At 44.0% G+C, this 14,106-nt stretch overlaps 1 pseudogene; it reads left to right on the forward strand.

The window, feature by feature from the left end:
- LOC124006000 overlaps positions 1–14,106 on the forward strand; it is a 181,360-nt pseudogene that overhangs the window by 41,603 nt on the left and 125,651 nt on the right.

The following is a 14,106-nucleotide window of genomic DNA, read 5'->3' on the forward strand; positions in this document are numbered from 1 at the left end:
ACAACGAGCATGCAGATGAGCTTCCCTGAGACGTTTTCTGACCGTTTGTGCAGAAATTCTTTGGCTGTGAACACCCAGTTTCATCAGCTGTCCGGGTGGCTGTTCTCAGACGATCCCGCAGGTGAAGAAGCTTGACGTTGAGGTCCTGGGCTGGTGTGGTTACACGTGGTCTGTGGCTGTGAGGCCGGTTGGGCGTAATGCCAAATTAGCTAAAACAACATTGGAGGCGGCTTGTAGTAAAGACATGGACAGTCAGTTATCTGGCAACATCTCTGGTGGATATTCCTGCAGTCAGCATGCCAATTGCACGCTCCCTCAACTTGCCATCTGTGGCATTGTGTTGTGTGACAACATCACACATTTTAGAGTGACATTTCATTTATTGTTTTTACAATTTTATTTACAGTTGAAGTTGGAAGTTTCCATGCACCTTAGCCAAGGACATTTAAACTCAGTTTTTCATGATTCCTGACATTTAATCCTAGTACAAATTCCCTATTTTTGGTCAGTTAGGATCACCACTTTATTTTAAGAATGTGAAATGTCGGAATAATAGTAGATTTCTTTCAGATTTCATTGGGTCAGAAGTTTAAAAACCCTCAATTAGTATTTGGTAGCATTGCCTTTAAATGGTTTAACTTGGGTCAAATTTTTCAGGGAGCCTTCCACAAGCTTCCCACAATAAGTTGGGTGAACTTTGGCCCATTCCTCCTGACAGAGCTGGTGTAACTGAGTTAGGTTTGTAGGCCTCCTTGCTTGGGGTCATTGTCCATTTGGAAGACCCATTTGCGATCAAACTTCCTGGCTGATGTCTTGAGATGTTGCTTCAATATATCCACATACATTTCCTACCTCATGATGCCATCTATTTTGTGAAGTGCACCAGTCCCTCCTGCAGCAAAGCACTCCCACAACATGATGCTGTCAACCCCATGCTTCACGTTTGGGATGGTGTTCTTCGACTTGCAAGCCTCCCCCCTTTTTCATAAAACATAACAATGGTCATTATGGCCAAACGGTTCTATTTTTATTTCATCAGACCAGGGGACATTTCACCAAAAAGTAAGATCTTTGTCCCCATATGCAGTTGCGAACCGTAGTGTGGCTTTTTATGGAGGTTTTGGAGCAGTGGCTTCTTCCTTGCTGAGCGGCCTTTCAGGGAGTGTCTATATAGGACTCGTTTTTATGTGGATATAGATACTTTTGTATCTGTTTCCTTCAGCATCTTCACAAGGTCCTTTGCTGCTGTTCATTGATTGATTTGCACTTTTCGCACCAAAGTACGTTCATCGCTAGGAGAACGCATCTCCTTCCTGAGCAGTATGGCGGCTGCGTGGTCCCATGGTGTTTATACTTGCATACTGTTTGTACTAATGAACGTGGTACTTGCAGGCATTTGGAAATTGCTTCCAAGGATGAACCAGACTTGTGGAGGTCTACAATTTATTTTCTGAGGTCTTGGCTGATTTCTTTTGATTTTCCCATGATGTCAAGCAAAGAGGCACTGAGTTTGAAGGTAGGCCTTGAAAAACATCCACAGATACACCTCCAATTGACTCAAATGAAGTCAATTAGCCTATCAGAAGTTTCCCACTGGAATTGTGATACACTGAATTATAAGTTAAATAATCTGTCTGTAAACAATTATTGGAAGAATTACTTGTCATGCACAAAGTAGATGTCCTAACCGACTTGCCAAAACTATAGTTTGTTAACAAAAAATGTGTGGTGTGGTTGAAAAACGAGTTTTAATGACTCCAACCTAAATGTATGTTAACTTCTGACTTCAACTGTAACTTGGCAAGTCCCCAGCACAAGGTGCACCTGTGTAATGATCTTGCTGTTTAATCATCTTCTTGATATGCCACACCTGTCGTGCTGTTGTCGTCGTTTTAGGTCTCTCTTTATGTAGTGTTGTGTTGTCTCTTGTTGTGATGTTTTTTTTGTCCTATTTTTATTTCTTTTTTTATCCCAGCTACAGGAGGCCTTTTGCCTAGGCCTTCAATAAGAATTTGTTCTTAACTGGCTTGCCTAGTTAAATAAAATAAATTAAAACCTGTCAGGTAATTGGATAATCTTTGTAAAGTCGGTTTTACAGTAGGGGGAAAAAAATTGTAATCTCTTGTTAAAGATTGCGTTTTGACGTCCGTTCAAGTATTCATGTAACCGTACCCACTGTAGTGCCAACCACAGACACACACACAGACTATAGTGCCAACCCCAACTATACTGTTCTGGCTCAGATCTCTTTCTTTACATTGTCCATTGTAAACAGGCTAGCCCAGCACAGCTTGGCTCTGTTTGGCTCGATAGGCTCAGTATGTGAAAAGGGCATCTGTCATAGCAGTTTATGGCTGTATAGAGTAGCAGGGTTTACAAAGCAGAGGGAGATAACAGGAGAGAGTCTATTGTTGATGTTGTCTATCTGGGACAGAGATCCACACGGCCAATGCCAGTGTCTGGGACAGAGATCCACAGGGCCAATGCCAGTGTCTGGGACAGAGATCCACAGGGCCAATGCCCGTGTCTGGGACAGAGATCCACAGGGCCAATGCCCGTGTCTGGGACAGAGATCCACAGGGCCAATGCCCGTGTCTGGGACAGAGATCCACAGGGCCAATGCCCGTGTCTGGGACAGAGATCCACACAGCCAATACCAGTGTCTGGGACCGAGATCCACATGGCCATTGACAGTGTCTGGGACAGAGATCCACACGGCCAATACCAGTGTCTGGGACAGATCCACACGGCCAATACCAGTGTCTGGGACAGAGATCCACAGGGCCAATACCAGTGTCTGGGATTCTTCACAAAAAAATACAGTTTTAGATCTTTATGTTTGAAGCCTGAAATGTGGCAAAATGTCGCAAAGTTCAAGGGGGCCGAATACTTTCGCAAGGCACTGTATATATATATGTTTTTATATTTATTAACTGTTAGGACTTAAACGACCCCAAAAAAAACACTTAGGCAGTCCGCCCAAGGATTACAATGGCTGAGAGGTCAGTGTGTCATGTTTTGTCATTGATTATCATGCCTTGTCCCTGTTCTTCTCCTTCTATTCGTTTCCCTCTGCTGGTCTTATTAGGTTCTTTCCCTCTTTCTATCCCTCTCTCTCCCCCTCCCTCTCTCACTCTCCCGCTCTCTCTTCTCTCTATCGTTTCGTTCCTGCTCCCAGCTGTTCCTATTCCCCTAATCAATCATTTAGTCTTCCCACACCTGTTCCCGATCCTTTTCCCTGATTAGAGTCCCTATTTCTCTCCTTGTTATTCGTTTCTGCCCTGTCGGTTCCTTGTCTAGAATTCACCGTGCTGTGTTTGTGTATCGCCCTGTCGTGTCGTGTTTTCCTCAGATGCTGCGTGGTGAGCAGGTGTCTGAGTCTGTTTGGTTCAAGTGCCTTCCCGAGGCAACCTGCTGTTCACCTGCTGTTCAAGATCGAGTCTCCAGTTTGTCCTCGTCATTTCGAGTGAAAGTTGTGTTTTTTGATTGTATTTACTTTACTGGATTAAAGACTCTGTTTTCGCCAAGTCGCTTTTGGGTCCTCTTTCACCTGCATGACACAGTGTGTGGCTACTTGGTTGACATTATTTTAGGAGGGTTTGTGTGTGTTCTTTTGGTCTCCATATCTTATCTCTTTCTCTCCCTCGTCTATACTTACTACCCCCCTCTCCATGTTCCTGATTCCTTGTTCTCGGCAGCCTCAGTTGTATTTGCCATGGTGACTGCAGTAAGTAGTACTGTAAAATACCAAATTCATATCCTGTTTATTGTCCACTGTATTTGTGCCCTTGAAGGTGGTGCTTGTATTTTAACGCGGGGGGAGAGAAGAGGAGATGCTTTCAACATTACCCAGCAGTACTTTAGTCAACCTCTTTTAAAGTGCTCTCCCAATTCAAAGTGTTCAAATAAGAGTCCAATGCTAGTTACAAAGGCTACTCTGTTTTCTCCAATTAACAAGATGGCTGGATATATTGGAAATGTGGTTGGCATGAGTTGAGACTAACTCATATTTGAAATGTGTCTGTGGTCAGGTTTAACTTGCCACTCACAAAATGAAGATGATGAATATAATGTTGTTATTGAGTAACTAAACCAATTAGATTGCCACTTGTTATGCTCGTAGTGACATAACCAATCAGATGTTTTCTTTCAATTAAAATGATTAGTCAATTGTCCAATCCGATTTCCAATTGTAACAGCTCCCCAGCAAATTAACCAATTAGGTTGTTTGCCTCAGTGAGTGGCCTGTAAATGAGTTTGTTCTTGTCTTTAATGTATTTGTCAATACCTCTGTCACCCAGGTGTGTATTCTCTCAATTGTAAAATCATTCATATTTCCTGCTACTTCTCCCTTGTTTTATATTAATTTCATTAAGTATATATTTTCATTATTAGTCATTATTTTCCCCAGAGCATTTGACTGTATGTGTGAGTCAACGTTGCGTGTGTGAAACAGAATGTAGAAAAGGTGGATGAATGGGATTTGTGAAGGATGTAGGCTAAACTCCTTCCCATCTAGTGAGCCCCTCACTGGTGGAGGGGGTGAGAGGTGGGGGAGAGGTAGACAGAGAGAGGAAGGACTAGGCTGAAAAGGTTGCCAAGAACAAGCATATCTAGCAAATCCAAAAGAGGATAGTAAAGCTTAGACTTTAGAGGTTCATAAACCTCCTGGTACTTAAGGATGGTGAGATGAAAGCAGAGAAACCGAGCGAGAGAGAGAGAGAAATCGAGGGGAGAGATGTGAATCTTGAGAAATGAGGTCAATACCAGTTAATCTGGAGGTGTGTGTGTGTGTGTGTGTGTGTGTGTGTGTGTGTGTGTGTGTGTGTGTGTGTGTGTGTGTGTGTGTGTGTGTGTGTGTGTGTGTGTGTGTGTGTGTGTGTGTGTGTGTGTGTGTGTGTGTGTGTGTGTGTGTGTGTGTGTGTGTGTGGGCGTGCGTGCGTTTGTTTCATTGTGAGAGAGAGGGCACACACACACTTTTAATGAGGATGGACTGGCAGAGGCTCAACAATATTATCCTTACCCCCTGCATACTCCCACCAACCAGCCTTGCTTCTCTATCTACTCAGACTGTAAGAGCTTTGGATGAAATACAATTTCATGAAATGACATTCTGTTTCTTCTAGTGTGGAGTAAGTGTATAGTAAGTGTATTAAAACTCCATTAACTCCATTAAAGTTCACAGGTACTATAAAGTTAGCTCTCTGGAGACCTCAGGGTAAATAAGCAGGATTTTTTTACATGATCCTCATACATTTTTGTAATCTGAAACAACTTTGTAACAGACCTTACTATTTATCCCCTCCCACAGACATATCACACCAGTCTTTGTTTCTCACTGTTTGCTTATATGTGTGAAATCATTGCTGTAGTTCGATACAGAGAAGATTAGCATTCCTACAATATTATTCTGTTGCAATTTAATTTGATCTCTGAGAAATTAAGCTAATTGATTACTGCTGTACATACATTCCTTGTAGTAGTATTGTACTGTTAAGAACTTACTGCACTGCTGGAGCTAGAAACACAACCATTTCCCTGCATCTGCTGGTCTGTGTACGCAACAAATAAACAATGTTTCGATTTATGGGTCTGCTGTTGTCACAACTCCCATTAAAAACATGCAGTGTACATCCACTGCATGTTTTTAATGGGAGTTGTGTGTTTATATATATATATATATATATATATATATATATATATATATATATATATATATATATATATATATATATATATATATATATATATACACGCACACACAGATACATTTGTAGCCTTGACAAGCTGTTTTGTCGTTCACTTACAGTATGAAAGCAGTGAAACAATTCTACCTTCTTACCTTTCCCTCCTCGCAAACCCCCCCTCTCTCTCTGGCACAGATAGTTACCATGGTAACAGTCAATGGGCTTGGAGTGGCTGCTGGCTGGCAGACATGCCAGTGTGCGGGTGGGTGGGTGAATGGACAGTGGGCGTGCTGGTTCTCCTAGTCCCTCAGTCCAGAGAGTAAATAGTAACTTAATGACAGAGTGGCCCCTTGGTGCTCTGCTCCACAGACAGAAAGACACGCACCCACAGACAGACAGACCGTCGGACAGTCAGTCAGACAGGTAATTAGTAGATAAGTGGTAGTGTGGGAAGACCTCGCCATGCCCCTTGGTTCCACATGGCTGTACACATCACTGTTACCATGCTGGGTAGAGCTCCCCTTGTTAACATGGAGCTGGGGCTGAGTCACATTACATAGCAATATAGGGTCGGTTTCTTAGACATACATTAGGCGTAGTCCTAGACTAAAATGCTCTTTCAATGGGGATTCTCCATTCAGTATGATTTTTGTTCAGGGCTTAATCCGTGTTCAAGAAAACCCCTCCATGTGTTCCAGAATTGTTCTGATCCACTGGGTGCACGTTGGGTAGAGCCCCCCACTCATCCTATGGCTGGGTCTGACCACCACAGACGAGCTGCAACTTGCACATCAGAACAGTTCTAGGACACTATTTCTATGTGATCATCATGGAACGTTGATTTGAATGTGGATGTCCATTCTAGTAATTGTAAATCTTCTATAATGGAAACCCACTTTGACACAGGTCTTTATCCACCCCAATTGTGTTCCAGGACTGCACTCTCTTCTATTTCACCAACGCTGCATATTCACAAATATTGTGTTTTTTTCTATCGGAAGGTTTTTGCAGCACTAAGATTAATCCGTGGGAGTCTGTTCAACCATGAATATTAAACACTTAGCAGCCAGTCATAGAAATAAATAATGAGATCAATATCAATGTTATTAAAAACAACGCAAGGAAAATAATGGCTGTTTCCTGTTAAGTCAAATGGCATCTTGTCATTGTTTTTGTTGTGTAATTGAAGAAAGCACTGTGGCCTGCTAGTCGTTGGTTTGGAAGCCAGAGCTTTCATTTAGATGAACCTGCAGCCTAATTAAGACAGCCACTTCTCTCCTATCTGCTAGCACTGTGCCAGTCTCTAATGGCAATGTGTGTGCGTGCGTGGCAATGTATGTGTGCGTGGATGGCCGTTGCCTCTCTGCTAGGAAGGAGCGCCAGTCTAGCCAGATGGATTTGAATGTAAACTAGAGTCTAATGAAATGATTTTACAAAAAGTGTCACACACACACACACACACACACACACACACACACACACACACACACACACACACACACACACACACACACACACACACACACACACACACACACACACACACACACACACACACACACACACACACACACACACACACACACACCCCGATGGGTTGGCAAACAGCTTCCACACCATTCATTATGCATTGTTCTCTTTTTCTATCGTTAGACGCTTAATTGCACTAGAACAATGATTCTGAAGGTTTTAAACGGGAACAGGTGAGATGATGATTAAGAAGATGACAAGGGAGGAGTGAGGGATGTGTAGAGGATAGAGGGATGAACTGATAACACAGAGGATGGATAGAGTGCTCTGGTTGCAGGTGGTGTATATGACACAAGTAGGGCCCAGAGTTTTGCCTTATCATGTGACCTGGACAGGAAGAACTCTGTCCATTAGTTAAACACAGGACCATGATCTGATGGTCATTAAGAACTCTGTCCCCTATTTATAACAGTATCCTGACCTGATGGTCATTAAGAACTCTGTCCCCTATTTATAACAGTACCCTGACCTGATGGTCATTAAGAACTCTGTCCCCTAGTTAAACACAGTACCCTGACCTGATGGTCATTAAGAACTCTGTCCCCTAGTTAAACACAGACTGATGGTCATTAAGAACTCTGTCCGCTATTTATAACAGTACCCTGACCTGATGGTCATTAAGAACTCTGTCCCCTAGTTAAACACAGTACCCTGACCTGATGGTCATTAAGAACTCTGTCCCCTAGTTATAACAGTACCCTGACCTGATGGTCATTAAGAACTCTGTCCCCTAGTTATAACAGTACCCTGACCTGATGGTGATTAAGAACTCTGTCCCCTAGTTATAACAGGTGATTAAGAACTCTGTCCCCTGACCTGATGGTCATTAAGAACTCTGTCCCCTAGTTATAACAGTACCCTGACCTGATGGTCATTAAGAACTCTGTCCCCTAGTTATAACAGTACCCTGACCTGATGGTGATTAAGAACTCTGTCCCCTAGTTATATTAAGAACTCTGTCCCCTACAGTACCCTGACCTGATGGTCATTAAGAACTCTGTCCCCTAGTTAAACACAGTACCCTGACCTGATGGTGATTAAGAACTCTGTCCCCTAGTTATAACAGTACCCTGACCTGATGGTCATTAAGAACTCTGTCCCCTATTTATAACAGTATCCTGACCTGATGGTCATTAAGAACTCTGTCCCCTATTTATAACAGTATCCTGACCTGATGGTCATTAAGAACTCTGTCCCCTAGTTAAACACAGTAACCTGACCTGATGGTGATTAAGAACTCTGTCCCCTAGTTATAACAGTATCCTGACCTGATGGTCATTAAGAACTCTGTCCCCTATTTATAACAGTACCCTGACCTGATGGTGATTAAGAACTCTGTCCCCTATTTATAACAGTACCCTGACCTGATGGTGATTAAGAACTCTGTCCCCTAGTTATAACAGTACCCTGACCTGATGGTGATTAAGAACTCTGTCCCCTAGTTATAACAGTACCCTGACCTGATGGTGATTAAGAACTCTGTCCCCTAGTTATAACAGTACCCTGACCTGATGGTGATTAAGAACTCTGTCCCCTAGTTATAACAGTACCCTGACCTGATGGTCATTAAGAACTCTGTCCCCTATTTATAACAGTACCCTGACCTGATGGTGATTAAGAACTCTGTCCCCTAGTTAAACACAGTATCCTGACCTGATGGTGATTAAGAACTCTGTCCCCTAGTTAAACACAGTACCCTGACCTGATGGTCATTAAGAACTCTGTCCCCTAGTTATAACAGTACCCTGACCTGATGGTCATTAAGAACTCTGTCCCCTAGTTATAACAGTACCCTGACCTGATGGTGATTAAGAACTCTGTCCCCTAGTTATAACAGTACCCTGACCTGATGGTCATTAAGAACTCTGTCCCCTAGTTATAACAGTACCCTGACCTGATGGTCATTAAGAACTCTGTCCCCTAGTTATAACAGTACCCTGACCTGATGGTGATTAAGAACTCTGTCCCCTAGTTATAACAGTACCCTGACCTGATGGTCATTAAGAACTCTGTCCCCTAGTTAAACACAGTACCCTGACCTGATGGTGATTAAGAACTCTGTCCCCTAGTTATAACAGTACCCTGACCTGATGGTCATTAAGAACTCTGTCCCCTATTTATAACCTGATGGTCTTAAGTCCCCCTAGTATCCCTGACCTGATGGTCATTAAGAACTCTGTCCCCTATTTATAACAGTATCCTGACCTGATGGTCATTAAGAACTCTGTCCCCTAGTTAAACACAGTACCCTGACCTGATGGTGATTAAGAACTCTGTCCCCTAGTTATAACAGTATCCTGACCTGATGGTCATTAAGAACTCTGTCCCCTATTTATAACAGTACCCTGACCTGATGGTGATTAAGAACTCTGTCCCCTAGTTATAACAGTACCCTGACCTGATGGTGATTAAGAACTCTGTCCCCTATTTATAACAGTACCCTGACCTGATGGTGATTAAGAACTCTGTCCCCTATTTATAACAGTACCCTGACCTGATGGTGATTAAGAACTCTGTCCCCTAGTTATAACAGTACCCTGACCTGATGGTGATTAAGAACTCTGTCCCCTAGTTATAACAGTACCCTGACCTGATGGTCATTAAGAACTCTGTCCCCTATTTATAACAGTACCCTGACCTGATGGTGATTAAGAACTCTGTCCCCTAGTTAAACACAGTATCCTGACCTGATGGTGATTAAGAACTCTGTCCCCTAGTTAAACACAGTACCCTGACCTGATGGTCATTAAGAACTCTGTCCCCTAGTTAAACACAGTCCCCTAGTTATAACAGTACCTGACCTGATGGTGATTAAGAACTCTGTCCCCTAGTTATAACAGTACCCTGACCTGATGGTGATTAAGAACTCTGTCCCCTAGTTAAACACAGTACCCTGACATGATGGTCATTAAGAACTCTGTCCCCTAGTTAAACACAGTACCCTGACCTGATGGTGATTAAGAACTCTGTCCCCTAGTTAAACACAGTACCCTGACCTGATGGTCATTAAGAACTCTGTCCCCTAGTTAAACACAGTACCCTGACATGATGGTCATTAAGAACTCTGTCCCCTAGTTAAACACAGTACCCTGACCTGATGGTGATTAAGAACTCTGTCCCCTAGTTAAACACAGTACCCTGACCTGATGGTCATTAAGAACTCTGTCCCCTATTTATAACAGTATCCTGACCTGATGGTCATTAAGAACTCTGTCCCCTAGTTAAACACAGTACCCTGACATGATGGTCATTAAGAACTCTGTCCCCTATTTATAACAGTACCCTGACCTGATGGTGATTAAGAACTCTGTCCCCTAGTTAAACACAGTACCCTGACCTGATGGTCATTAAGAACTCTGTCCCCTATTTATAACAGTACCCTGACCTGATGGTGATTAAGAACTCTGTCCCCTAGTTATAACAGTACCCTGACCTGATGGTCATTAAGAACTCTGTCCCCTATTTATAACAGTACCCTGACCTGATGGTCATTAAGAACTCTGTCCCCTAGTTAAACACAGTACCCTGACCTGATGGTCATTAAGAACTCTGTCCCCTGTCCCTGTTACCCTAGTTATAACAGTACCCTGACCTGATGGTGATTAAGAACTCTGTCCCCTATTTATAACAGTATCCTGACCTGATGGTCATTAAGAACTCTGTCCCCTATTTATAACAGTATCCTGACCTGATGGTCATTAAGAACTCTGTCCCCTAGTTATAACAGTACCCTGACCTGATGGTGATTAAGAACTCTGTCCCCTATTTATAACAGTACCCTGACCTGATGGTCATTAAGAACTCTGTCCCCTAGTTAAACACAGTAACCTGACCTGATGGTCATTAAGAACTCTGTCCCCTATTTATAACAGTACCCTGACCTGATGGTGATTAAGAACTCTGTCCCCTAGTTATAACAGTACCCTGACCTGATGGTCATTAAGAACTCTGTCCCCTAGTTATAACAGTACCCTGACCTGATGGTCATTAAGAACTCTGTCCCCTAGTTAAACACAGTAACCTGACCTGATGGTCATTAAGAACTCTGTCCCCTAGTTATAACAGTACCCTGACCTGATGGTGATTAAGAACTCTGTCCCCTATTTATAACAGTTCAATTCTAATGGTCAAAGTATGTAATGGATTTTGAGTATATGGTGCTGAACGGGTACTTTTGGATCAACTGACAAATCATGTCTGTCTGTGTTCATCTGTCTGGCACTGACGGTGTGTGTCCATCTGTTTTCCAGATGCTGGTGACCACCCCTGTGAAGTGGGACGTGGTGACCAGGAAGAGCGTTGGGGACGTGGCTCTGTCCCAGATTGTAAAGCTCCTCATCCTGGATGAGGTGCATCTGCTACATGAGGACCGAGGACCAGTTCTGGAGAGCCTGGTGGCCAGGACACTACGAAAGGCTAGTCCCTCACTGTCTCAGCATAAGGCTCTAAAAATATATAAATATATATTGGTAGCACTGGTGCTCCCAACTTTAAAAAGTTAGTAGCACAAAATAAAATGTAGGAGCACCAGAAATGTAAACATTTTTATTGATTGAGATAAAGCCTATATTGGAGATATATTAATTATATCTACTTTTGAAGCACATGCTGTGGCTAGAAACTATAACCCTTTAAAGACATTGTTTGTCAATTATTATATACACTGCTCAAAACAAATAAAGGGAACACTAAAATAACACATCCTAGATCTGAATGAATGAAATATTCTTATTAAATACTTTTTTATTTATAATAATAATAATAATAATAATAATATATGCCATTTAGCAGACGCTTTTATCCAAAGCGACTTACAGTCATGTGTGCATACATTCTACGTATGGGTGGTCCCGGGGATCGAACCCACTACCCTGGCATTACAAGCGCCATGCTCTACCAACTTAGCTACAGAAGGACCTATTATTTACATAGTTGAATGTGCTGACAACAAAATCACACAAAAATGATCAATGGAAATCAAATGTATCAACCCATGGAGGTCTGGATTTGGAGTCACACTCAAAATTAAAGTGGAATACCACACTACAGGCTGATCCAACTTTGAGTTAATGTCCGTAAAACAAGTCAAAATGATGCTCAATAGTGTGTGTGGCCTCCACGTGCCTGTGTGACCTCCCTACAATGCCTGGGCATGCTCCTGATGAGGTGGCGGATGGTCTCCTGAGGGATCTCCTCCCAGACCTGGACTAAAGCATCCGCCAACTCCTGGACAGTCTGTGGTGCAATGTGGCGTTGGTGGATGGAGCGAGACATGATGTCCCAGATGTGCTCAATTGGATTCAGGTCTGGGGAACAGGTGGGCCAGTCCATAGCATCAATGCCTTCATCTTGCAGGAACTGCTGACACACTCCAGCCTCATGAGGTCTAGCATTGTCTTGCATTAGGAGGAACCTAAGGCCAACCGCACCAGCATATGGTCTCACAAGGGGTCTGAGGATCTCATCTCGGTACCTAATGGCAGTCAGGCTACCTCTGGCGAGCACATGGAGGGTTTTGCAGCCTCCCAAAGAAATGCCACCCCACACCATGCTGGAGGATGTTGCAGGCAGCAGAACATTCTCCACAGCGTCGGCAGACTGTCACGTCTGTCACATGTGCTCAGTGTGAACCTGCTTTCATCTGTGAAGAGCACAAGGCGCCAGTGGCGAATTTGCCAATCTTGGTGTTCTCTGGCAAATGCCAAACATCCTGCACGGTGTTGGGCTATAAGCACAACCCCCACCTGTGGACGTTGGGCCCTCATACCACTGGGCCCTCATACCAGACTCCTCATGGAGTCTGTTTCTGACCGTTTGAGCAGACACATGCACATTTGTGGCCTGCTGGGGGTCATTTTGCAGGGCTCTGGCAGTGCTCCTCCTGCTCCTCCTTGCACAAAGGCGGAGGTAGCGGTCCTGCTGCTGGGTTGTTGCCCTCCTACGGCCTCCTCCACGTCTCCTGATATACTGGCCTGTCTCCTGGTAGCGCCTCCATGCTCTGGATACTACGCTGACAGACACAGCAAACCTTCTTGCCACAGCTCGCATTGATATCCTCCCAGAGCGCTAAGAACCTTGGCGTGATCCTGGACAACACCCTGTCGTTCTCAACTAACATCAAGGCGGTGGCCCGTTCCTGTAGGTTCATGCTCTACAACATCCGCAGATTACGACCCTGCCTCACACAGGAAGCGGGGCAGGTCCTAATCCAGGCACTTGTCATCTCCCGTCTGGATTACTGCAACTCGCTGTTGGCTGGGCTCCCTGCCTGTGCCATTAAACCCCTACAACTCATCCAGAACGCCGCAGCCCGTCTAGTGTTCAACCTTCCCAAGTTCTCTCACGTCACCCCGCTCCTCCGCTCTTCTCCACCTTCCAGTTGAAGCTCGCATCCGACAAGACCATGGTGCTTGCCTACGGAGCTGTGAGGGGAACGGCACCTCAGTACCTCCAGGCTCTGATCAGGCCCTACACCCAAATAAGGGCACTGATCCACCTCTGGCCTGCTCGCCTCCCTACCACTGAGGAAGTACAGTTCCCGCTCAGCCCAGTCAAAACTGTTCGCTGCTCTGGCTCCCCAATGCAAACTCCCTCACGGCCAGGACAGCGGAGTCAATCACCACCTTCCGGAGACACTTGAAACCCCACCTCTTTAAGGAATACCTAGGATAGGATAAAGTAATCCTTCTCACCCCCCTCCCCCCTTAAAATATTTAGATGCACTATTGTAAAGTGGTTGTTCCACTGGATGTCATAAGGTGAATGCACCAATTTGTAAGTCGCTCTGGATAAGAGCGTCTGCTAAATGACTTAAATGTAAAATGTAAAATGATATACCATCCTGGATGAGCTGCACTACCTGAGCCACTTGTGTGGGTTGTAGAATCCG

This window comes from Oncorhynchus gorbuscha, linkage group LG19 (assembly GCF_021184085.1).
Source record: "Oncorhynchus gorbuscha isolate QuinsamMale2020 ecotype Even-year linkage group LG19, OgorEven_v1.0, whole genome shotgun sequence".
Classification (NCBI taxonomy): domain Eukaryota; kingdom Metazoa; phylum Chordata; class Actinopteri; order Salmoniformes; family Salmonidae; genus Oncorhynchus; species Oncorhynchus gorbuscha.